This window comes from Halichoerus grypus, chromosome 4 (assembly GCF_964656455.1).
Source record: "Halichoerus grypus chromosome 4, mHalGry1.hap1.1, whole genome shotgun sequence".
In the NCBI taxonomy this organism is placed as follows: Eukaryota; Metazoa; Chordata; class Mammalia; order Carnivora; family Phocidae; genus Halichoerus; species Halichoerus grypus.
The window spans coordinates 91,615,939-91,642,573 of NC_135715.1; positions in this window are offsets into that span (position 1 = coordinate 91,615,939).

The window sequence follows — 26,635 nt, forward strand, 5'->3', positions numbered from 1 at the left end:
GGCTCGTCCTTCCCTGCCTGGCCCACCTACAACCTGTCACCTAAAGCAGCAGGGTCAGCTATGAGCTCTGGGGCCAAGGAGGAGTAAGTGGCCTTAACTTAAATGTCACTTCCTCTAAATGGCCATAGATACCTGGGCAGTTCTCTCTAAAAGAATCCAGCACTTTTTTTTATGGCACTTACAATTTAAAATAATCTACATATTGGGATGTTTGTGTAACATCTGCCTCCTCTGTTGGACTATATAGATGCGTTGTAAGAGCAGGGACTCCTGTCTTTTTTTTTTTTTTAACCACCAGAAACAATGCCTGCCACAGAGTAAGCTTTCAATAATATATTTCTATATTATTGAGTAAAGAAATGAATAAAGCATGGAGATGGAGCCCAGGACCTTGGCCTCAACATCTCAGGTTTTGCCCGAGAATCATACAGCCCACGGATCCGGGAGCAGCAGTGCCATCGGGACCTATGCCGAGAAGACCACGTCTGCGAACCACAACCACGTCCGGCTTTCTCCTGGCACCTCCCCAGCACCTCTCCCAGGCCCTGAACCCCAAAGAGTCCAGATCTCACCTGGGCGCTGGTGCTGGTGGCTGCCCGTGGGGTCTCTTCTTTGGGGCTGATTAGGCAGACGTGCATGAGTGCAGCAGAGGGCTCCCGAGCGCCCGCCTGCCTCGTTCAGTTCACACCCTTCCGCGGCTCTGCGTGTGATCTGTGATGCCTGTGTTTGGCATATTCGGTGTTGTTTAAAAATCTGTCCGCCAAGAAGACTGCACAGGGATCCCAAGCCACCAAGCAGGGTACAGCTTTTGATCTGCTCATTATGGAAGGTGAAACTGAGAGATGAAAACATGCAGAGGGACTTAGGGGACAGAGAAGGCAGCTAGGACAAGGGGTCTGCAACCAACAGGCAGACTCACCCTTCATAGTGCTGCCAGGCTGTGTCTCTCCAATGCAGATGCGGAGCTGCCTCTTTCCTGCGGAAAGCGCTCCAGAGGCTCCCCATGACCCAGGGCAGAAGTTCTCAGCTGCTGCCTGGGGACGCACCAGTATGTTGCAATCCCCTGCAAGGTGTGTTGTGAGTGATTCATTATTAATAGAAACTAAAATTTAGAAATGCAATTTTTGTTTATAAAGTCAAACAATTAATCCTAAGAGACCGTGACTCTCATTCTTTATTCTTGAATAGGAGGGAAAGCAGGACTAGCCCTAGCAGACAGCCCAATATACCTGACCTCGGAGTGACCAGGGGAAATGAGTGTGTGTGTGTGTGTGTGTGTGTGTGTGTGTGTGTGTCTCCTGGTGTGGTTTAAATGTGGCCTAAACCACTGACCCAAACAATGAAGCTCTGAGTCCTTGGCATAAACACAAGACCCTCAGCTCCAGCACCCTCGTCCCTCCACCCTCCTCCCCGGCCACTCTAGAAAAATCCACTCTCCTGGTCCCTTTCACGTGCCCACCAGCAATCCCACTGCTTTGGTCCTGCTGTCCCTGACATTCAACAAGGCCCTTTCCCTCTTCTTCATGGCTCATACTTCAGGACTCGGCCATGGAGCCTTCTAGAATCCTGGAATCACTTGGTCTCGGCTTCTTAGACTCTCCACACTCCAAATTCTTCTCTACCATGCCTTCTCATTCTTTCCCAGGCTCCCCTGCTGTCCCTTCTCTATCCAAGCTGTCAATTTTGGAGTGTCCCAGGCTGGCTTTTCAGTCACCTTCTCCATCTGCACTCCCTAGGTGTTCCTAGGCAATCCCATGCCCCCCTCTATGATGATAACCCCCAAATGTAAGTCACTAACCTCAACTTTCTCTAGAGGTCCACCTTCCAATCCAGTAACCACTACCCACATGGGGCCATTGAGCACTTAAAATGTGACTAGGTTGAATTGAGAGGAGCTGAGATGGGAGATATGCACTAGATTTTAACAAGTTAATAATGAGATGCCTCACTGTTTTATATTAACCGCACACTGAGATTACAATATTTGAGATATGTTGGATTAAAAAAATATATCAAAATTAATTTCACGTTTCTTTTTTACTTTTTTAATGTGGCTTCTAGCAAATTTATTTTTTTTTAAGATTTTAGTTATTTATTTGAGAGAGAGAGTGAGAGAAAAAGCACGATTGAGGTGAAGGGCAGAAGAAGAAACAGACTCCCGCTGAGCAGGAAGCCCAACTCAGGGCTCGATTCCAGGACCCCAGGATCATGACCTGAGCTGAAGGCTGACGCTTAACTGACTGAGCCACCCAGGTGCCACCCCCCTCCTTTTTTTTTTAAAGCTTCTAGTGAATTTAAAAACAACCCATGCAAATGTAATATTGTGTGTCAACTCTATTCAAATAAAAACTCTTTTTTAAAAAAACCACCCATGTGGCTCCCATTTGTGGTTCATGCTATATTTCCATTGTACAGTGCTGCTTAGAATACCAGACTCTTACCTTCCTCTGTCCCCCCCACATCTCCACTTGGACATCCAAGAGAAACCTCTCATTTGATAGGATGAGATAGAACTCTTGGCTTCCCCCCTCACCAGACCTCCGACACACGTTTTTTTCTCCCTTACTTTTCCGCTTCTCCATAAATGGCACCACCATTTCCCCACTTGCTTGATTAAAAACCTGAGAATTAGTGGGGTACCTGATGGCTCAGTCAGTTGAGCTTCCAACTCTTGATTTTGGCTCAGGTCATGATCTCAGGATCTTGGGATTGAGCCCAGCATCAGACTCAGCACTCAGCGGGGAGTCTGCTTCTCTCTCCTTCTCCCTCTCCCTCTGCCCTTCCCCTTGCTCGAGCTCTCTCTCTCTCCAAAATAAATAAATTTATCTTTAAAAAAAAAAAACCAAACCTAAGAATTCATCCTTGAGTCCTCTCTTTCTTTCACTCCCTACATCCAACCTATTTGCAAGTCCTCATGAGTCTACCTTCAAAATATGTCCCCAGTCTGGGTATGGGTTTCCCCACTGTCTCAAAGTAGAGCATTCCCATGACAACTTTTGTAAGTCAAAATGGCGTAAAGCAAAAAAGCAATTACTATTAATTTATATGAACAAAATTTTTAGCATTCCCAGACCCAAAAAATAACCTCTCTTAGGCTTTACTGATACCTTAAGACACATCTTGCTAACAGATGCACAAAATAAATGCAGGTAAAGCACAGATGCTCAGACACAGTTCTAACCTCTGGCAGCTTGATGCTGAGATGCTGAGTGTCATTCCCAGGGAAGGGGCTTGGAGGCACCACTCTCGCTGCCCAGGGTGCTCGCCGCCTCTATAGTGGCTCCCTACAAAACAAGCGCTGAATGCTATTTTCACTTTCTACCTTTTTTTCATAAAAGCAAAATCCCTCTTCAGATTTCGTTCAGTTAATGAACACAGGGATTAAGGCAGGTAGGTCTTCTGTACAAGGCAAGTGGTATAACATGAATTTTTCACAAGCAGGGGATACCTGTAACTTCTTTTTCCTTCTACCATGACCACTAATCTCAGGCTCCATGACCTGACCTCTCCTCCCCACTGGGCATGGCAGGAGCCTCCTCACTGTGCTCCCCACTTCCTCCCATGCCCTTCGCTGCCCCTCCTCCACCCAGCAATCACAATGGTCTTTTCCCGATACTAAGAAAGCCAACCCTGACAAAAACCTTCATTCACTAGCTTCCAGTGGCGCTTAAAATAAAGTCCAAGTCCTCATCACAGCCCACAAGGATCACAAAGTTGTGATCTGGCCCCTGCACCCCTCTTTGACCTTGATGCCCAACCCATGTTAACCCCTTGTTAGTTCTCATGCACACATCCAGCTCATTTCTCCTCATGGCTTTTGCACTTGCCACTCTCCATGCCTGAAATGTCTCTTCAACAGGGCATGACACCTCCTCACAGAGGCCTACTGGACCTTTCAACTAAAGTAGCCCCTGCCTTAGACTCCCTAACACACCCCTTGTTTCTACCTTCCTAGCCCCTGTCACTCTTTGAAGTTACCTTGTTTAGCATTATCACTCTTGATTCTTCATTGTTCACTGAAGGCTGGTGTATATTATTGTTTCTACCCCAGGCTCTACCACCATCCTGGTTTATGTCAGCTCCCACGTGCATGCCCACACAATGGCCTTTTCCTCACTTTCGTGGTCTACTCATTTCCAGTGGTCTTTCTTTCTCCCTCCCCCTCACACTATATCACCCGCAAAGTTGTGTTGGTGATGTATTTGCTTACATTTGTGACCCATTCCTCCCCTGAGGGCAGTGGCTTTGTCTACCAGGTACTTGTTGTATTCCCGGGCCCTGGAGAAGTTTCTGGCCCAAGAATGTTTATTGAATGAATAAATGCACACAGAAATGCCACACACCCCTCCTTTGAATCCCCCCAAAATCTGTGACTATCTCCATCCCAGCAATTTCCATGATATATTTCTTTACTTATCTAACATTGTGCCCGCTAGACAATGAACTGACAAGGCTAGGGCATGTTCTTATTTATTTTATCTCTTAGCACCTATCACAGGGACAGATACACAAGGGGTGTTTGGTGAATTCTTATAGAATCGAAATTATCTACTGGTAGCTCTTGATTCAACTTTATTTCTCAGAGCTCATCAGTTGCTATAGGGCACACTTTCTCAGGCTTGCCCCAAAGGTTGGAGTCAACACTGTGCAAGTTGTCTGTGGGCTGTCGATGACCTCCTTCTCCACAGTGTGCCCCCATGCAGGAGCAGATAAAGCCAGACCCTGACAGAAAAGGATGGAACAAGCATGCAGACAGGAGCTGTCTTCATTGCTCACACCCTTTCACCTCCTAGGTCAACCCTGTCCAAGGCCCAGCCGCTTTCCTGACCTCAGAGTCTAGAAAGCAGCTCTGTTTCCTTATAATAAATTCCCCTTTCTTGTTCAAACCAGCTCCAGTGGACAAGGGCTCTTTGCTCTGCTCTTTGCAACCAAGAGTCCTTACAAATGCAGGCCTTTGACAAAAAGATAGTCAAAGTAGCCCCTGCTCCCTGTGCTAGTCAAGGTCTCAGGTTTGCAAAATGCAATCCTTCTCAGAGCGACCTGAGCCTTAGAAAATGAAAAGCAACTCCTCTCTGCAAAAACACTGGGCCAGGTCAGGCACAAGGTGCCTACCTTCTCCTCTGGCTGCTTAGTGCTGTGATCCTGGGCAAGGTCCAATCTCTTGGGCCTTCAGGCACACTGATGTGAAAAATTCATGTATATCTTGCTTGATGCAGAAAGTAGCTTCCAAAAAACTGTATGGGAATCACATTTTTAAAAATTGAGTCCCATTTCCCCACTGACTCTGGCTATCTACTCAGGATGCTTTCTGTTCCTTTCTGATTTATCTCCAATTGGCAGCCCAAACTATAACCCCAGCTTCACATTTCTCTCCTTCCCAAGTGGCTCATCAATCAATCAACAAAATTTTCATTCAGACCCTATTATGTGTAAGACATTGTTCATGATCTGTAAAGAGAATAGGGAATGTACCGAATGCACTAGAGGAGCCTGCTGTCTGTGAATCCTCTATAAAACCATGTGAATAGCCAACCTCTTATTTATCTCTTCTGTAAATTCAGATTTTCTTCTATCAGGTTTTCCCAAAGAAGTGCCCATGTGTACTGAGCAGCCTATCTAGGTTACAATAGAAATAGAGTGTCATAAAAGGATGTTTAGAAATGTAAGTGCTTCTATAAATCCTCAATAACAGAAATCGCAATTGTTTGGAGCCATAATTGAGACTATTCATGGTGTGTTCTGAAGAATAACCACAAATAACTCACCAATCAGCAACTGCTGGCAAAGCAAGAGCAAACTAGGGGAAAAGTTAACAATGTGCTTTGAAAACAAGTCATGTCAGGCCAACATAATTTTCCTTGGGGGCAAAAGACCGACTGTCCAGCTGAAGGAACCCCAGGTCAACCACCAACCTCTGCATGGTCTTGACTTCTCCTGGACCCCTGATTTCAAGCTACCTTTATAAGAATTAAAAAAAAAAAAAACTTAAGATTGAATCTGTAGAACCTAAGAGTGAGAAAGTTACCAGGTCCCAGGAAGGACAGTACCAGCAACAAACTCTTTCTGGGTCCCAGGAAGTATCAGCTGCCTGTCCTTCAACAATATTTATCTTGGTGCACCTGCTTCTGTCTCCTTTCTCGGAAGAGCATTAATCCCATCATGAGGTCCCCAACATCATGACCTCATCTGAACCTAATTGCCTCTCAAAGTCCCCATGTCCAAACACCATCACACTGGGTGGGATTAGGGCTTCAACAGGACTTTGGGAGGAACATAATTTAGTCCATAGCAGTGGATAACATTATTCAAAGTAGCAGGTTGGGGTCCCCCACCAGAGGTGAGGAGGAACAGCTAATTTGAGCTGGGCTGCAATTCCAAATGTATCCATTAGAAAAATTAAAGTAATGCAGCCAAACATTTTCACGGGTGAATCCCAGCTTTGTCCAGTAATATGATCTGAGAGAAATTTCTCCTTTGAGTCCACATTAAGGAGACCCCTCTGGTGGATAGGTCACTGTCCTTGGGGCATCCTTATAAAATGCACAATTATAATCTTCCCTCTAGTCATCTCTTACAACAAAAATAGGATCAGTCGTGCGCAGAAGATACAGCAGGTATGGGATGAGTTCTTTCTCACTAGTAAAGGCCTATACACAGATGTTCATCCATGATAACAGCCAGGTCAGAAAAATTCTAGGATCCAGGGCTGGGCACGGGGTTAAGTCAGAGTTGACTTGTGAGGCTGCGAATGTCATGGCCAGAATCAAAAACCAAGCCATCCAAAAAAAGGATGAGTAAGAAGTGATTGGTCAGAGAGACAGAGGCCAGGTACCTAGATCCAGGATGAGAGATATAAGCCTAGAACCCAAGAAGCAGGTTCTGGATGGTGAGAGGAAAAGGAGTGTGGAGGGAACCTCTGATGTGTGGGAATAAGCTGCTGGAAACTCCAACAGGGTGCCTGTAAGCCTGCATGCATTTGGAGAGAGGTAATGACAGGCCACGGGAAGTCTCACAGTAGAAACCCTTCAACAGCCAGCAGTCAGCACCAAAGCAGCATAGTGGCATGACACAGGGCTTTGAGCTCATGGCTCAGGGATGGGTCTTTGGCCTATGGTAAGAGATAAGACTAATAAGACATAAGGTAGACCCTAGGACTACAGAGATTGAAACTGGGAAGGTCTTGCCGAAGGACTCAGACACTCAGGAACAAGAAAGACAAGCAGGTGCCTCTTACCCAGGTGCCTGGGCATGAACTAATGCCAATTACAGGGATGGTTCAGTGGGTTGAACGGTGGTCCCAAAAGATAGATGCAGGTACTAACCCTCAGTACCTGTGAGTTTGATCTTTTTGGAAATAGTTTTTGCGGATAGAATTAAGACTCTCCAGATAAGATCATCCTGGATTTAAGGTGGGCCCTAAATCCAATGAGTGGTGTTCTTACAAGAGAAAAGGGAGGGAGATTTGACACCCCAGCAACACAGGTGAGTAGGCCATGTGAAGATGGATGCAGAGACTGGAACTATACAGCTAGAAAACAAGGAAAGCCATGGATTGCCAGCAGCCACCAGGAACTAGGAGAGACATGGAATGGGTGCTCACTCAGAGCCTCCAAAAGGAACCACCCCCGTAGATACTTTAATCTTGGACTTCTGGCCTCCACAGCTCTGAGAGAATGCATTTCTGTTGTTGTAAGCCACCTGGTTTTTGGTACTATGGCAGTCCTATGAAGCCCATTCAGTTGGCAGTTGATTCATCTCATGGGTCAACTCCATCAGTTAGTAGTGACTGTCCAGATCACTCTGTTGAGAACACTGAGGCCATTCCGACTCCACAGGAAATGTGCGATGATTGATTGGTGATGCCTGCTGTGGGCACAGAATGCACATGGCAGTACATGTGTCATGATTGCCCTACCAAGCCCAATGTCGGCACAGTGCTCAGTATAAAAAGTAAAGAGATCAATAACACATGATTTGTGCTCTCAAAAACCTTACTGTCTAGCACCAGAACTCAGTCAGATCAATACTAACAGTGAAATTTACTTGACCTTCCTTCTGATTAAGGTTAAGATTAATCACAATAGCTTCAACAGAATAGAGTTGTCGGGAACAAAAGTTCACAAAAATAACATGCATGGCAAGCAGAGCATGCCAGACATTCTACTTGATGTCAAATTCAATGGTGGACAATTAAGACTTCATGTGTGGCCTTTGCTGTAAATAAATACAGTTTTTTTTTTTAAACCCTCGAAGGTAAAGTTGTCATCAAACATTAGAGTATCCTTGTATAATTATGAGCTAAGCCTATGCCAACTTCCAGGTTAACGGGAAAGTTTATTCCCCAGTGGATGAAAAACAGCCCTCTTGGATCCCTGGATGTAGAGTTGCATATGGCATCCTCTTCTGTAACCACATCACTGTCATCCTGTATGAGTTATGACACTATACATTCCTCTTTCATCTTTCACCCTTCAAGGCAGCACTGCCCTGTCTTACCATCTCCCTGGACCCAGCACCCGAGAACTCCTTTTTTATTTTTACTTTATCTTCTGAGAAGCTCACTCTCAGAGCAGCAAACCATCACCCACCAGGCAAAATGGAAAAGATGCTGATGAGAGACATTATATTCCCAGTATACTCTCACACCTCTGAGCCTTTCCTCTTGCTCATTCTTCTGCCGAAAATCTTATTTCCGCCACCACCCTTCACCATATGGTAAAATTACTCACTTTCCAACTTCCAGCCTAAATAAGCATCTCTTCTGGGACACTTTGTTCACCTTCTCCAATAAGAAGTAATTACTCTTGCAGAGACTGGAACTATACAGCTAGAAAACAAGGAAACTTGTTTTCTAGCTGTATAGTTCCACTCTCTGCAAGAGTAATTACTTCTTATTGGAACTCCTCTGTGCCATCATGAAAATTGTTCGTCTACTTCAGAAATAACACAATGCATTGCATTGTAGGTTCATGTCTTTGTACTAGGTCTTCTACTAAATAGGTAGTCCCTGGGAAATGTGTCTCACTTATTTGTCACACCAGTTTCTAACCATGTGCCTGGCAAATAGAGAATGCTCAATAATGTTAATATTCAACAGTCAATAGATGTTAAACAAATGTGTGAATAAATGCATTAAGAATAGCTATAATGATTTACTGATGCCCTCTGAAAGAAGGTTGAGAGCCATTTGTTACAAGTTTTTCTGGGTGAAATACCATAGAATCTAATCCTCCTCTTCCTTTGAGCTGCTCTAATCTGCCAATCTGCCTATCACTAGCATTCATTCAATGAAGGCTGATCTATGTTATTTTGGTTTTCCACCCCGGGCTTTGCCATCATCCTGGGTGATGGCAGCACCCATGTGGATGACCCAATAGATAGATGACCTCTTATTTAGTCTCCTGACCTATTCAATTCCAGTGGTCTTCTCCCTCCACCTCTCACTCCAAATTTGCATTACCTATTAAGTGTTCTACTCCTAGAATCACTAATGCAAGCCCTTCCAGCTTATTCTACCTTGCTTATTCAACTACTCTCACTGTGACCACTCTTGACCTCTCGTTTCTTCCAGGTCCTCAGCCCTCTCCTCTCTTTACTTACTGATTTTAACTTGGTCTCTATGACCCATGATTTTAGTAACATCTTTACCCATATCATAAGCTCCCTGGCCCATCTGCTGCTTTTTGTTTGCACCACCCAGATAAAACACAAGCCTGGGAAAACCCAACTGGGTGCCATTTCCAAGACATTGTCCAAGCAGGAAAAGCCAACCAGGCCCTCTCAGATTCACTACACATTCTTCACCCTCAACCTCAAATGAACCCACAACTCTGCCAGCAAACCTACCACATCATCTTCTCTATCACTTTGCATAGTAATTTTTTACGAACTTTATCTACCCTTCTCAAGCTTCTGCCCCTGCTACACACCAACATTCTTCTTCCTCATCAGATGATCTTGCCTCCTACTTTACAGAGAAAACAGATGCTATCAGATAGGAAACCCCCACAACCAGACACACAGACACGCCTGCAAGGGCACCCATCCCATCCTCCCTCACTCTGACAACAGGAGAGGAGTTGACACAACTATCCCCCCATTTGATCTTTGCATCCCACTGCCACCTACCACCTTCTGAATCTTTTACTATTATTTATCCTTTTCCATCCCATATTCACAATCTCTTTCTGATTGGTTCTTCTCTGTTCTTAAGCATTTGCCCACCGTCAGCACTAGAGTCCTGTTGCCCATCTTCCTCCTCCCTTTACTGTCAAACTTGAAAGAAGAGTTGTCTTTACTCATCGCTGCCATTTCTCCACTTCTCACACACCTCACAACCCACTCTGATCTGGATCCAATGCATCATTCCACTGAAATAGCACTTGCTAATATCCCACTGAAGTCCATGCTGCCATGTTCAGTGGACACTTTCTAGGCCTCATCTTCATTGGCCTTTCAATAGAATTAAACACTGTTGCCCCTTCCTCTTTTCTGAAATACTTGTCCTTGGGCTTTCATGACCCAACAACATGCTGGCTCTATTTCTTCCTCTCTAGCCATATCATCTCCATCTTCTTTGTAGGTTTGTCCCCCTTGTCCTGTCCATAAGGAGTAGGATCCATCCAAATCTAACTCCAAGCATTCCTTCTCTTCCTAAGTAACACTGTCTTCTCTGCCCTCAGCTTCAGTTACACCACAACAAAGATGACTTACACATTTGTAGAACCAGTCCAGAACCCTCTTCTCAGCTCCAGGTCTTTATGTAAAACTTCTTATTTAACACCACCCTTTGAGCATTCCCAAAGCATCTCATACTCAAAGGATCTAAAACCAAATTTTGCTCTTCCCCTCCAGCCCCCCATTCTGATCTCTTCCAAGAATTATTATCTCAGTAAGTAACACTATTAACCATCCTGTTGCTCAAGCCAGAATCATCGGTGTCATCCTGACACCTGCTTCTCACTCACCCATCATAGTAAATGTCTCACCAAGCCTCTTTTAATCTCTTTATAGTCCTTGAAACATACTTTTTTCTATCTCTATCAACATCCTAATCCATCTCTCTCCTGGACTACTACACTAGCCTTCTACACTGGAACTGCCCTAACTAGTCCTCCACACTGCAATCAGAGTGACTTTTTTCCTAAATGCAAATCTCATGCCTCCCCACCCCTCCCAATACCCTCCCCACCCCCCGGCCCCAAGCTTATAGCAAGGCATTTACGTCCCTCTTCTGGGCTACTACAGTACCCTACACTCCTGCCCATCATTGGATCCATCACATCTCACTTGTAATTGTTCACTCCATCATACACACATGCACAAATACGTGTAACACAACCACTTGCAAGCTCCTTGAGGCAGAAACCATGTCTTCTTCAATTCTGTAGCCGTTCATTTTTCACAGCAGAAAATTCAGAGGATCTGTTGTCTCCTTAAACATCAATTTGCCCCACTTACTACCTAGTCAATACATGAGATAAAAGTTGACAACATGTTGTCAAGCTGCTTGATCGTTGCTAAATAGTGGCTAAATCTGCTCGTCTATAACATTGAGTGATGAAATGAGACAGGATTCATGCCCAGTAGGGGTGGCATGAAGAAGAGGATGGAGAATATGGCTGGATGGCTGTAAGGGCCTGGGAGGGGGGGTGCGTGGGGAGTGGTGATCTTGCTGGATATCAGGGAAGGAGGCAGGAAAACAGTGTTGTTATTGTACTGATAGTAAATGCTTCCACCTGGATTCTCAGCTCAGCCTCTTCTCCTCTAATGACTTCTGTGAGCCCCTACTCAAAACATGCAAAATTCTCCTTTGCAGCAGATGGCAGCAGTAATAAGCCCCAGTGGCAAGCTAAACACTGACAGGTGGCAGGGAAATGGGCTCCTTTGCCCATTAAAAAGAAAACTCATCATAGAGACCAAACAAATGGATGGAACCCATGCAGAAACTGGTCTTTTTCAATGAGGCACCAATCTTCCAGTGACTCCCAATATGACTTTACCAAAGACCAGGAGGACACAGAGAGGAAGTCTTTGTAGAGGTGGCCAATGTTTCTGCCACTGAAGCGTTTCCATGGAATTGGCTTTGAGGTTCCATCCGATAATTAGCATCTAATCCCCAGCAGATGATGGACTCCAAGGAAAAAAAAGGCCCACAGAGGGTCCCCCCAGCCCTTGGTGGCACCTCTTCACTTGGCTCTGATAGCATCCTAAGCTCACCTTTCTCTGCACTTCCATGCTGTTTTGTTTTGTTTTGTTTTAAGATTTTATTTATTTATTTGACAGAGAGATAGAGCCAGAGAGCACAAGCAGAGGAAATGGCAGAGGGAGAGGGAGAAGCAGCCTCTGCACTGAGCAGGGAGCCCGATGCGGGACTCGATCCCAGGACCGTGGGATCATGACCTGAGCCGAAGGCAGACACTTAACCATCTGAGCCACTCAGGCGCCCTCCACGCTGTTTTCTAAGGTCCCTACAAATATCTGTCCCTCTCCTCCCATTAATCCATGGTTTCTCAGGGAGAAACACTATTATTCAACTCTTCAATTCCCCAGTGTCCCACAAAATGCCTGGTATTTAGTAAAAAGTTTGGCATAATGAAAAAGACAGCTTTAATAAGATCCCAGATTTTAACATTTCCATCCACATGATCATAGGCAAGGCATCCAACCTCTGTGGATCCAGTTCCTTCGTTTGTAAAACTGTGCACCTCCATTCAGAATAAATACATGAATCAAACTTAGTTTAGAGTGCCTAAAGCTCCTGGAACAATGCCTGACCATACTAGGAGCTAGCATTAATTTAACTGCAACACTCTCAGGGGCTACTCCCTGCCCCACCCTACTTGAAATACTGGAAGGAAATAAGAATGCTTTAGTTCAGAGATCAATGAGGTATTTGATATTTATGGAGGGAGAGAATCAACACTCATTGAGCATCTACTATGTACCAGGTACTCTGCCAGGAGCATTCTTCACCATAGCCCTGGAGGTTGGACATTATTATCCCGCATTACAGAGGAATAAATTGAGGCTCAGAGAGGTTGGTATGTCTTGCCCAAGATCAAACAGTTAGTTAAAGTCACAGCTGGAATATGACCCTTGATCTTTGTGACTGTAGGGGATCAGTCCTTTTTTTTATATCACAAAAAGAAATGTGAACAAGAGTAAAGAAGTCACCAATCCCCAAGGCCAATGCCAGAGGAAGAGTGGCTGGGACAGCTTACCTGGCATTAGCCCATGGAAGACATGCACAAGGAGTCCTGCAATAGGATAAGGGGTGCAACGGTGCAGCTGACATTCCACTTCTCCTTGACCTTTTGTAAAATGTTTGCAAAAGGAAAACAAGGAAGAGGAAAAAATTACCTATCTTCACCCACTGGAGTTGTATCTAAATGCACATATGAACATTTAAGTCCACAGCCTAAAAGAACTTCAAGGGCTCCCCACAACCAAAGTCCAAGCTCTTTGCAGTGGTATTTCATTCACTGGGTCTCATCTCCTGACACTCCCTACCTCTCAATTTATACTTTAGCTACACCAAGCCTGCAGATCTCCAAATATACCAGACTATGGTTTGCCATCCCTTCCACTCTCACTTCCTTTATCTGGCTAGTCCTACCTATCCTGAATTGAGATTCAAATCAAACATCTCTTCTACCAGGAAGTCTTCCCTGACCAGTAAACTAAGTTTAGCTCCCTTTTTAACCTCTGAATTTCTGTCTCTAGCCCTACAATCGCCATATTATTTTATAAATATCTACTTAGAGATTTATCTTCTGCATCTGAGTGTGAAGTCTTTGAGGACGAGAGTATATCTTTTTTTTTTATTTGACAGAGAGCACAAGCAGGGGGAGTGGCAGAGGGAGAGGCAGGCTCCCCACTTAGCAGGGAACAGGATGCAGGGCTTGATCCCAGGACCCTGAGATCATGACCCAAGCCGAAGGCAACCACTTAACCAACTGAGCCACCTAGGTGCCCTGGACAAGAGCATATCTTAATTCACCCTTTTATCCTCATCATCTGCCACCATGGCTCACACATAACACAAGCCCAAAAATATTTTGAACAAAGAATTGCCACTGTGTTCCCACCAAGAGCTAAGCACCCCAAGAAATGCACAAGAAGCAAAAAAAAAACAACATCGCAGCTGAGAGGAATAGCGTAAGCCCAAAACAGATAGAAAATGATTCCATGGTAATAAATGGATGGTACAAACATCATGTAGAAATGCCAAATGAATCAGTGTGTGATGAGTGGATGGTATCAGGGAAGGCTGCAAGAAGCACCCAGTATTCCTCAGCAAAGGTGCATCCTCATCTTTTATTGACCTGAATACCCTTTGTGAAATGTCCCTTCCCCTACCCAGTAGTCTGGTCTATCTGCTGGTGAGCTGCCTTCCAGGGAAATCCTAGGCTGAGAAAAAAGGAAATCATTATCAATTGATCAGGTGTCATGGAGACACCACTGATAGAAGGTGGTGGTCATTGGACTATGAGGAGGGATATCAAGCCTTATAGGAAAGGAAGAAAAACAACCATTAACATTGGCATTTCTTAGCTAAGTCTTTTAAAGAAGAAATGAGCTCAGAGGTCTTAGGGCCTGAGCCCGCCATCCTTACAATGGGTATGATAATAGCCAGTCAGCAGTGATGTTTTGAAGATTAAGTATGATCATCAGTATAACATGCCTAGTGTCTGGTACATCCAATAAACTGTAGCTACTACTAACCGGGCAGTTACTAGCCCATTGGTTCCTTTTATTTCTGGAAGCTGAAATCCCCTAGAAGATATCTGTTGAATTTGGGTGTGAGGAGACAAGTAAAAATTGTTCCACCGGTGTAGGTGTTTTCTCTGAAGTGCCTTTTTTATTTAATCCCTGATATTATTCCAGTATATCCATTATAGCAAATACTCTTAAGAAGAAAGGCTGCATTCAGAAATAAATTGCACTCACAGATCATGCCTTAGAATGTGCATCATTAGTGTTTAACAGGCAAAACCAGATAGAGAAGATAGATGATCCTGTTGAAAAAAGCCAAATCGGATTTTGAAGAGACTTTGACTTGCCCCCTTTCTCTTTCTCTTCCCAGAAAAGGGAAAGCAAAAATTAAATGGTTATGCATATGCTTTTTGGGCTTTGCAGCAACTCAGGAGAGCCTCATCACTCCTGAGCTGGTCGGCTCTGTGGTCCCTTTTATCCATTACTGACAGTGGCTCAAGGAGAAAGCTTGGGATGAAAACAAATACTCCTATTTGCATCAGCTAATGTTAATATTTGTCTGCAGTCCCCCTCTCAACTTAGAACTGAAAAACAGCTTCTTATTTTCTTCAGACTAGAATCTTATTATTGATAAATTATTTATCTGTTCCTCACTTTGCTCTGAAATGCAGCACTGCCAAGCTATTCTAGATGATCAAGGGATTCAGATAAAAGGACTACAAAGACAGAGCGACATCCAAAAATAGAAGTTAAATCCATTTATCCTTGTTCCACCTGGCAAAGGAATTATGCTAGATGGTATGATCTTTACCTGTGCACAGGGCAAAATGGAGAAGTGAACAAAACAAGAGTTCAGATGTTCCCAGCTTCCCTTTCTATGGCCTCCACAGTGCATCTCTTTCCCTCCCCTCTAGTTTCCCCTGCTATCCAGGTAGGACACAAGTTACAGAAAGCCAAAGGTTCAGCTAAGGCTCCTGATTTCCCTCATCCCGTCCATGGGCAAGATCAGGACAAAAATCATAAGAAAAGCCAGAAACAGAAGACAGGCCAGCCCATAATGGGACGTGGAGGAAAAAGACCAGGTCAAAATAGAAGCAGGGAGATCCTGAAATTTCCCAGAGAGAGAACTGGAGTGCCGTGACTCCTATACTGACTTGACTTTCCTATACTGATCCCCCACTGCAAGATCTGGGCTGGGCAAGTAGGCTTGGCCACAGGGCTTAAATTTATCCTTAAAGCTAAGGAACCCCATCCCTGGTGCCCCTCCACCATTGTGGAACTTGGATCCATCTTTATTACTATGGCTTTCCTGGACATTTTAGTCCAAAGGTTTCAACACAAGTTGCAGAATCTATTCCTTTCCAAATTCCATACCGACAACCAAGGCATATAATAACTGTTTATTCCTTGGAATCATTAGTTATTAAAAAATACGAACAGCAACAATGATATACACACATAAACCCACATGTGCACCCACCTTTGAAACATCAAATATACTTATATTGTTCCACCAACTGTGCATATATTTGCATTCCCAGAACTAGCCACAATTATATACAGTAATGCCTCAAACTTCAGACAACTCTAAGTCTTTAGAATTCAGCTATAGTTAGGAGGCAAAATAACCTGGCCCTTCAGTGGCCAAGACAATAAACTCTAGTATACACTGCCTATTTGCCCCACATGTGCCTGGAAGTCCAAAGATCTAGTCCACTGCCTAGGAGACCAGGGTGCCTTGGCAGGGAAGAGGGCAGGGACAGCAAAACTCTCACTTCTTCTAAGCTCTGGATGTAGGTAAAAAGAAAAGAGTAAGCCAAAGAAAAGGAAGCACACATCACCAAATCAAAAGTTCATTCCTCCAAAGACATACAAATGGCCAATAGGTGTATGAAAGATGCTCAATATCATCCTCACAGAAAGCCAAAGGTCATTAGGGAAATCATCATCAGGGAAATGCAAAATCAAAGCACAATAAGATATCGCCTCACACCTATTAGGTTGGCTATTGTCAAGAAAAACATAAGATAACAAGTGTCATCAGTGAAGATGTAGAAAAATCAGGACCTTTGTGCACTGTTGGTGGGAATGTAAATCAGTACATCTACTATGGAAAACAGTATGGAGGTTCCTCAAAAAGTTAAAAATACAATTACCATACGATCCAGCAATCCTACTTTTGGGTATGTATCCAAAAGAATTGAAATCAGGATCTCGGAGAGATATGTACACCCTCATGTCCACTGCAACAGGGCAAGAAGCAACAGGAGGTGGCAAGGCATAGACCTGTGACCCTGCATGGCAGTTAAGGACTCACAAGGTAGTTCTTCAGGGCTGGGGTTTGAGGAAGACAGTGCAGAAGACAAGGCTGATTTCTTAGTCCACTTGGGCTAAACAAAAATACCAGAGACCAGGTGGCTTATAAGCAATAGAAATGTATTTCTCACAGTTCTGGAGGCTGGGAAGTCATGACTGGCAGATTGTGTGTCTTGTGGAAGCTTCCTGTTTCATTGATGGCTGTCTTTTCACTATGTTCTCGCATGACAGAAGGAGCAAAGTAGCTCTATGGGGTCTCTTTTACAAGGACACTAATCCCATGATGAGGGCCCCACTCTCATGACTTCATCTAAACCTAACTACCTCCCACAGCTCCCCCCTCCAAATACCATCACACTAAGGATTAGGCTCCCACCCATGAATTTTAGGGAATCACAAACATTGAGTCTACAGCAACTGGAAGGCAGGAAATGCCAGATCACAATCGGCCTTGGAAGTCATGCTACGGAGACTGAGCTTTTCCATGGGTCACATTTTCACTTGAGAAACATCACTCCTTAGGACAAGTCATCTGTGGGTTCGTGGGGGCAGCATCTTTTGCTCTTTCAAGCAGCCTTATCCAATAAGAAATGTAATGCAAGCCACGTAATTTTAAATTTTCCAGGAGTCACATTACAGAAGAGTAAAAAGACACAGGTAAAATTAATTTTAAGAATACATTTTCTTTAGGGATGCCTAGGTGGCTCAGTTGATCAAGTATCTGTCTTTGGCTCAGGTCATGATGCCAGGGTCCTGGGATAGAGTCCCGCATCGGGCTCCTTGCTTAGCGGGGAGCCTGCTTCTCCCTCTCCCTCTTCTACTCCCCATGCTGTGCTTTCTCTCTCTCTCAGAGAAAGCACAGCATGGGGAGTGGAAGGGAGCACTGGGTGTTATACGCAAACAATGAATCATGGAACACTACCTCAAAAACAAATGATGTGCTGTATGGTGACTAACATAACATAATAAAAAAATTATTAAAAAAATACATTTTCTTTAACCTAATATATCCCAAATATTATCATTTTAACATGTGGTCAATATAAAAAATTATGACTGAGATATTTTACTTTGGTTTTTTTTTTTTAACCATACTAACCCTTTGAAATCTGGTGTGTATCTTACACTTAACAAAACATTTCAGTTGTGACCGGCCGCACTTCAAGTGAGTAGCTAGCTAATGGCTACCATATTGGACAGTGCAATTTTAAAGCAAGAAAGACTATCCTCTGGAGACGTAGATTTAAGTGAGCGCTTTTGGAGAGAGCATCCACTGGATGGAAAAAGCACTGAAAAATCATTATGGGGAAACTGAGTGAGAGAAAGACGAACTAGCATATTTTACAGATAAACCCTAGCTCACCTTCCTAGAACCTTAAGAATCTTTCTTTGATTTGCCATCCGCCTTAGCCGCAGTCAAGACAAAATGACATTCTCTCCAGGAAATAAAACAAGGTGGAAATAATACTGAAGGGATCTCAAGAGAACTCTTTGCGTCTCTGTCTCTGTCCCACCTGAGACGTCCACCAGCGGGGTAGGGGGCTTTGAGGTATGGGCTACTTGTAACCACTAGAGGTCCTGTGGACATTGTCTTGTTATTTAGTGTTCCCAAGATAGAGCGGATGTCCAGAGAGGGAGAAATACCATGAGAGGCTCTTAACTCTAGGAAACAAACTGAGGGTTACTGGAGGGGAGAAAGATGGGAGGATGGGGTAACCGGGTGATGGGCATTAAGGAGGGCACTTGATGGGATGAGCACTGGGTGTTTTACACAACTGATAAATTATTGAATTCTACATCTGAAACTAATGATGTACTATATGTTGGCTAATTGAATTTAAATTAAAAAAAAAAAAAGAGCTGATGTCTCCAGAGAAGCACTCAGTGAGTCTCTGGAGCCATTTCCTCAAGGGAACAAAAATGTGTTCATGACCCACCGCCATGAGAACACTTCAACCTGCCCCTACCTTTCTGGGACCCACATAGGAGCATGTAGTACATAGTGGGCACATCATGCATTTAGGACCCTTGTTGCTGTCCTTTGAATTACTAGAAGCACTCCGTGAACACCTGGTTTCCATAACCAAGCTCTTGGTGAGGAGGTCCTCAAATCTCCCACCTCCGCTGTTAGAAAAACAGCCGGTCCAAAACCACCCCCCCAGCACTCAGAGCCTTCCGAGGGATTGATGTGCTGCCTTTCCTCTTGGGCGGCAGAGATAACGATGGTGTGATTTAGGTAGAGGCCAGGGAGCATGCTGACGTTTTCTTCTTCACCCTCCTCCAAAAGCAGATCTATAGGACGGGCGTTCTTACTGGGAGAATAAAAATATTATGTGCTTTGAGTCGGGCCTTCCTGTATATTTTGCCAACACAGGTTAAAAAGGCAAAAGGGGAAAAGAAAGGACGAAAAGACAGGCAGGAGGGGTTTTACGTGAGAAAAGCTGCTGATAAACACGTGAGTCACGCACAGCTCTTTGAACGCCCCAATCTGGTCTGCAGAGATAAAGGCACCTTACCCTCTTTGAAGGGCAGAGTGGCTTTGCCATGTGACAAGTTAGCCCCAATCAAGAAGGAATGCCAGGCGAGTTATTTCCCTCATAAAAACAAGAGAAAAAAGAAAAAGAAAAACTGTCATTCCCAAGCCCCGCTGCATGCATGGCCCCTGCTCTGCCCGCCCCCCCACACCCCGCCCCTGCTAATCCATTTCTTTGATGAACTCAGCCAGACCAGGGCTTTGAGTACCATCTACATACAGGGTGTTTCCAGGACACAGCTCCAGCCCCCAGCCCACCCTCACCACACTCCCTCTGTTCCTAGCTGTGTTTCCTTCTCCTCCCAGTCACGCAGTTACTCCGGCTGAAAATCTCAGAGGCACCCTTGACTCATCTTCCACTCCCTCATCCCACATCCAATCCCCCAGCAGATCCTGTGGGCTCAGAATACATCTAGTCTCCTTCCCTGCTACCATCCTCATCGAGCTCTGCCTCTCACCTGACTCCACAGACTTTCCCACTGGTCTCCTCACTCCCGCTCTTGTCCTCTACAATCACTACCCCCATAGCAGTGAGACTGAGCCCTGAAAATCTAAACCAGATCATGTCCCTCCTCTATTCAAAAGCCACTGGCCCTCCAGCTCCAGTAGAATAGTATCTAAACTCTCGCCACGGCCTGCAGGCCCCCCAGCAGCTCCCACACAGCAACCGCTACAGTGACCTCCTTGCTGGTTGCTGTCAGCCTACCCCGAAGTCTTGAAAAGGTGAGGCAAAATGGCTGCATATTTCCTTTTGAGAGTTTGGAGGTGGGGGTGGGGTTTTTTTTTAGAGAGAGAGAGTTCATGTACACATAAGCAAGGCAGAGTGTGGGGCAGAGTGAGAGAGAGAAAGAGAGAGAGAATCCCAAGCAGGCTCCACACCCAGTGTGGAGCCCAAAATGGGGCTTGATCCCACGACCCTGAGATCATGACCTGAGCCGAAATCAAGAGGCAGACACCTAACAGATTAAGCCACCCAAGCAACCCCCCTTTTGACAGTTTTAAATAGGAAGCGTGTCCAGTGCTACCTAGCCCAAGCTCAAAGACTTCATCCCTGAACATCAGTATCTAATAAGATTTTTCTTCCTACCCAACAAATCTATAGGTTCAAAATAACTGTCTTGGAATCATTGAGAAAGAAGGTGCATTCATATTCATTAAGTCCAGCTTCTTCCGTTTCACAGATGAGGAAACTGAGGCACAAAGGAATGATTGGCTCATTCCATTGCTGGTCAGGAGCAAAGTTGACATGATAACCATGATTCACGCCTTCCACCCAAAGCACACTCGACTGCCAACTGCTTAACCTACCTCTGGGCTTGCCCGGGGAAAGCTCCCCTACACTAAATGGGAGATAACTTGCAAGTTCATCATCTCGAATAAAATATTCCCACACCACCTAGGATTGAACTTCATTTAGCCAAAACGTGACACCTCCAGCTCACTCCTTCACAAAGCAGCCAGCTCCTTGAACAAGGCCCACCACTGGAGTTGTCTCTTATGTAAAATCTGGCTCTGATTCCCTGGGACTTCCATCTGTTGGCCCCAAGTGTGCCATCCTGGAGGCAGATATCACAGTGGTTAAAAATATGTGCTTCCAATCCTGTACTTGTGACAACATGAATGGACCTTGAAGGCATTATGCTAAGTGAAAGAAGTCAGACATGAAAAGGCAAATACTGTATGACCTCACTTACATGTTACGTGTGGAATAAAAAAAAAAACCCAACTTATAAAAAGAGAGATCAGATTTGTGGTTACCAGAGATGGTGTGCAGGGGAGACAGAATTGGAGGAAAGCGGTTAAAGGTACAAACTTCCGGGGCACCTGGGTGGCTCAGTTGGTTAAGCGACTGCCTTCGGCTCAGGTCATGATCCTGGAGTCCCTGGATCGAGTCCCGCATCGGGCTCCCTGCTCTGCGGGGAGTCTGCATCTCCCTCTGATCCTCTCCTCTCATGTGCTCTCTCTCTCTCTCATTCTCTCTCTCTCTCATTCTCTCTCTCTCTCAAATAAATAAATAAAATCTTTAAAAAAAAAAAGGTACAAACTTCCAATTATAAAATAAATAAGTCCTAGGGGTGGTATGCACATGATGGTGACTATAGGTACAGTGCTCTATGATATACAGGGAATTTGGTAAGAAGGTAAGTCCTAAGAGTTCTTATCATAAGGAAATATTTTTCTCCTTTTTTTTCTTTTCTTTTTATTGTCTCTATATGCCAAGATGGATGTTAGCTGAACCCATTGTAGTAATTATTCCGCAATATATGTAAATCACACCATCATGCTGGATGCCTTAAACTTATACAGTGATGTATGTCGATTGTTTCTCAATAAAACTGCGGGAAAAGATATGTACTTCCGTAGCAGTTGTACCTGCTTCAAAACCTGGCTCTTCCTCTTATTACTAGTTGTGTAACCTGATGTCATGTTTTTAACTTCCCTGCAAGACACAGAATAGTCTGAATGATATGAGCCTTTTATGCAGATAAAAAATACGAAAATAGACACACCTTGTTTCACTGACTCTGAGATGCATATGTAACATTTCTGTTTTTTAAAAAGGCTGCCTCTTAGAATCCGGAACCTGTCGCCATCACCACCAGCCAGGTGACAGCTGCAAGGTTGGGGTGAAGAATGACCACTGACACTTTAAGGTAACACCAAAAAATGGGCGCTAAGCATCTTATGTTCTATAAAATATAATAAATCTGCTGGTAAGTGTGTATAAATTCTTTCTGGAAAGAATCAAAGACACATTTAGAAGCAGTTACCTCCAGGGAGAGAAACAGAAAATGGGAAATGAGGCTTTCACTTTCCATTATCTCCCACCCTACACGGTTTGACTTTCTCAACCTGCGAAATGTATTCAATAATAAATGAGCCATTTGGGGCTTATTTTCGCCTTTGTACTTCTTTCACTTTAAAAAGACTTAATCGATCTTAATTTTTTTAAATAAAGAATAAGTGAAGTAAATAATTAAGTGTATCATCTTAATTCATGAACTTTCCCCCTCTCTCAGCTTCTTTGCGTTTGAGAAACTGGGAAAAGTTTCTAAAGATCTAAAGAGACAGAGAAAGGAATTACAGTACAGCACCAGGAACATGGGGTCAGAGATGGAAGACAGGGATGGATGGCACCCCAAATTAGCAAAACTTCAGGGAAGCAATTACCTTCATGCATTTCTGCAGCTGCCAAATTTTGTACTATCCATTTGGAAAGCCATTTGTCAAAATATAAAAATTAAATATTCATGCCTTTGACCCATAGACTCAACTACAGTGTTTTTATTGTAAAGAAAGTTCTACAATACTTTTAAAATGCCAGGCATTAAAATACTCACATAATTTCTTTTAATAGCAAAAATAATTGGCAATATCTCAAATTTACATCAATAGGTTAATAGTTCTGTAAAATATGATACATCCAGTGAATGGGAATGAATCCATAATAACATTCTTAAAAACCTTATAAGAATATGATAACCAGATTACATTTTACAGGCAAGAAATAAAATTGTGATTGAATCAAAGAAGCAACACTTTTTTTGTGCAGAAAAATTAGGATGTTGAAGAAACAGGCAAATAAGTTCCAATAGGGAATATATATGGAATAAGGAAGACAGACACCCTAAGTCTAGCATTCAGTCATTTATTCAACCTTTGTGGTTTATGTACTTTCTTTGTGCTTCATACTGTGCTCTGAACTCAGGTACAATGGTGAAGAAAACACGCATGATTCTTGTCCTAAAGAAGCTTGGGACCTAGTAACATACAGATAATCCATTTCCCTAAGGAACTTAGCAGAACAAACTAATCAAAGTAAAATTAAGATATAGTAGAATAAAGATAAGCTAACTCAAAAAGCTAGAAGAACAGCATCCAAATAATCCCTAAAGAAAGAGGAAGGAATTATTAAATGTAAAAGCTGAAAGTAATTCATTCAAAGCCTAAAAAGGAGAATCAATAAAAAGAACTTGTTTTGTGAAAACACTGATAATAAAGACAAACATCTCACAATGCTAATCAATAAAAAATAGAAAAAACACAAATCCAAAATGTTAAGAATGGAAGACTTCTGGTTCCCAGTCCGCAGGTAAGGAGCTTGGAATTTGCCATTCCCATCCTCACAGCACAAACAGGGCTGAACAAATTGCAAACCAACAATTCTTAACTCCATCAGGGGATCGGCATCACTGGACAAGCTGTGACCCCAAGATAGGTGCAAACAGGGAATCACAAGTCACCAGAGCGGACGCCCAGGAGCAGAAACCTCCATGGGAGCCAGCGCCGGGCAGGAGAACAGACAGTAACTGACAAAATGCTAGAGGCTCAGTGTGGACAGTTTGAGAGTCTACAACTCCAGAGGGGTCTAGTCTTAGGAGGACATCTTCCCACTTTTGTGAGCTTTCCCTCCAGCACTCCCGGGTTCTCACAGTGAAGACTAGAGAAAAATCTCCTTGCAACACAGGGAGGGAGAAGGAGTCATTTTGAAATAAGCCCAGAGAATCTGTTCTTCTTACCAAAATAGTAACAATGGGAAAGGACTTACAACCACAGGCGTGAGGTGTTTGTTTATTATAAAAGAAAACTCTGTACAACTCCATGATAATGAATTTTTAAATCTCAGAGAAATGGTTGATTTTCAAAGACACAAAATGACCAGAACTGATAAAATAAGAGGAAAGGTTGAATGGGGCAAAATAAGGGCATGAGCAAATGAGCTTTCTCCTGTGCTACTGTAAGAAATAGCGTCAAAAACCTCTAAGATGTGCAAGCACAGTGACCTATAAATTACCCTCATGCAAATTTCTTCTAACAAAATAATAGAGTGCAAAAGCATATTCTTCCATAATCGTTATTTAGCAAAGTGCAACATGTAATAGCAAAAACTGGGAACAGCTTACATGTCTAATAACAATTTTTTTAATTTTATTTATTTATTTGAGAGAGAGAGAGAGCACACAGAGGGAGGAGAAGCAGGCTCTCCGTTGAGAAGGGAGTCTGAAGCAGGGCTCGATCCCAGGACCCTGGGATCATGACCTGAGCCAAAGGCAGACGCTTAACTGACTGAGCCATCCAGGTGTCCCTCTAATAACAATTTTGATAAGCAAAGTGCAGTACAATCTATACAATCTATACAATGGGCTGTTATTCAGTCATTAAAAATGAGGCTGTGGGTACTTCTCGGTCCTAAAAGATGTCCGTGGTATATTAATAAGTGACAAAAAGCAAGTTGCCAAACAAGACAAATAGGGTGATCTCATTTTTTATTTATTTAGAGAGAGAAAAGCATTTTGGAAGACTACATGCCAAATTGCTAACAGTACTTAACTCAGGGAACTTGAGCCATGAGTGATTTGTCAGTTTCTTCTTCATACTGAGTATTTGTTTGTATTTGCATATTTATTAAAACAAGTATAAAATATACACACATGGAAAAACCGACCAATAAAAATATTAAATATTGTCACTGTCTCAGGTGCTGAAAATATGAGCTAACACTTTTTAGTCTTATTCCTATAGTCCAGCAGATTAGAAAGTCTTCGGTGACAATCTCATTGATAAATAAACTTGCAAACAATAAGGATTCCTAGGTTGCAATGCCAACTCTGCCTCTAACAATGTAAACCCAGCAGTGACTTCCCTCCTCTGGTTTCACCTCCTTGTGTCCAAGTGGAAAGAGCTGGAGGAAGCCTTCCAGAGGCCCGGTTCTAATACCCACTTGGCTACTATCTCTTCAAACCACCAGCTCAGCTATGCAGAGAACATATTACTGTTGTTGCAAGCTTGATACACAGTCCATTTAGAAACAGATTTTGAGGAAGAAGAAGAAAAAAAACAAGTAATGTTCATTGATTTCATTACAACAATTTAATAGGGACAACCATCCAAAAAATGGAAAATGTCAAGTGGACCATTAAATGCCTCTAGCAGGAACGGGTGCATCTAGGTGCAAATATTAAATGGAAGGAACCACCAGAAAGGAATACAGAGGGGTGTACATGCTGCACCGCTTCAAACACCAGTTCTGTTTTAAGAGATGATCAGGCATGAGGCTGGAGACCCACAGCAGCCCCCAGAGCTCCCGAGGGTTCAACTGTGCTGAAAGGAACCTTGGCTAGTCTTCCTCCAACAGTGGATGACACAGTCATGCTATCCATTCAGTGCTGGGTTACTGCATGTTGTTCCAGGCTAGGCTCTGTGCCAGGGCTGGTGATCCAGAAGGGATGAGGCACAGACCATGTTCTCACAGATCTCACAGATCCATGAAGAGAGGAAAGACAAAGGGCTAATTTCCACATTGCAAAGGAATGCTTTAAAGAGGTGTGACAAGGGCAACTTCCTGGGCCCTGACAGGTGGGTATTAGCCAGATGTATAAGGAACTTGACAAAGGCCTCGAGAATCAGCATGTGATGTATAAGGAGCCTGCAGTGCCCACCTCTGCAAGAGCCCAATAGTGGGAAGGAGGCAGGGGTGGGCTCTGAAGGTGTACAGGGGCCAGAACGAGCTTTAAGCTGGGCAGTTATGTGCTTAGATTTCATTTGAAACTCAGGAAACAGCCCCTCTATCAGCTGGAAATCTGGGGACCAAGAAAATACATCCAGGGACATGCCCTTGACCCCTCCGCATATCACTGTACACCCATTGCAACCCATCCCCAGGTGGCCTGTTTATGAGTAGAATGCCTTTCCACATTTGAAATCGAAGAGTCCTGGAACAAACCATTGGTAGCAGGGGAATGAGGGTATCACCCTAGGCTGACACCTCCGACTTGCCCTTGGCCTACCCCTTGCCCCACAGTAGAGAAATGCAAAAGAGCAGAAAGTTTGGTCTTCATGTTTCCAATTCTCCACACTTAGCTCTAATTTGCCACTTCTTTCAAGGCCTCTGCTTCCATTTAAATTAAATCTGCAAAAAAAATAATTATCTGGCATTTTCCAGTGGAGGAAAAAAATCAAAACAAAACATGTTCGCCCTGTGCCCTAATGCCATTTGCTGACCCTCACAGTCCAGGACTGTGGACAGTGCATGCCCGGGTGCTGAGCGGGGCACTGCTCAAGGTCAAG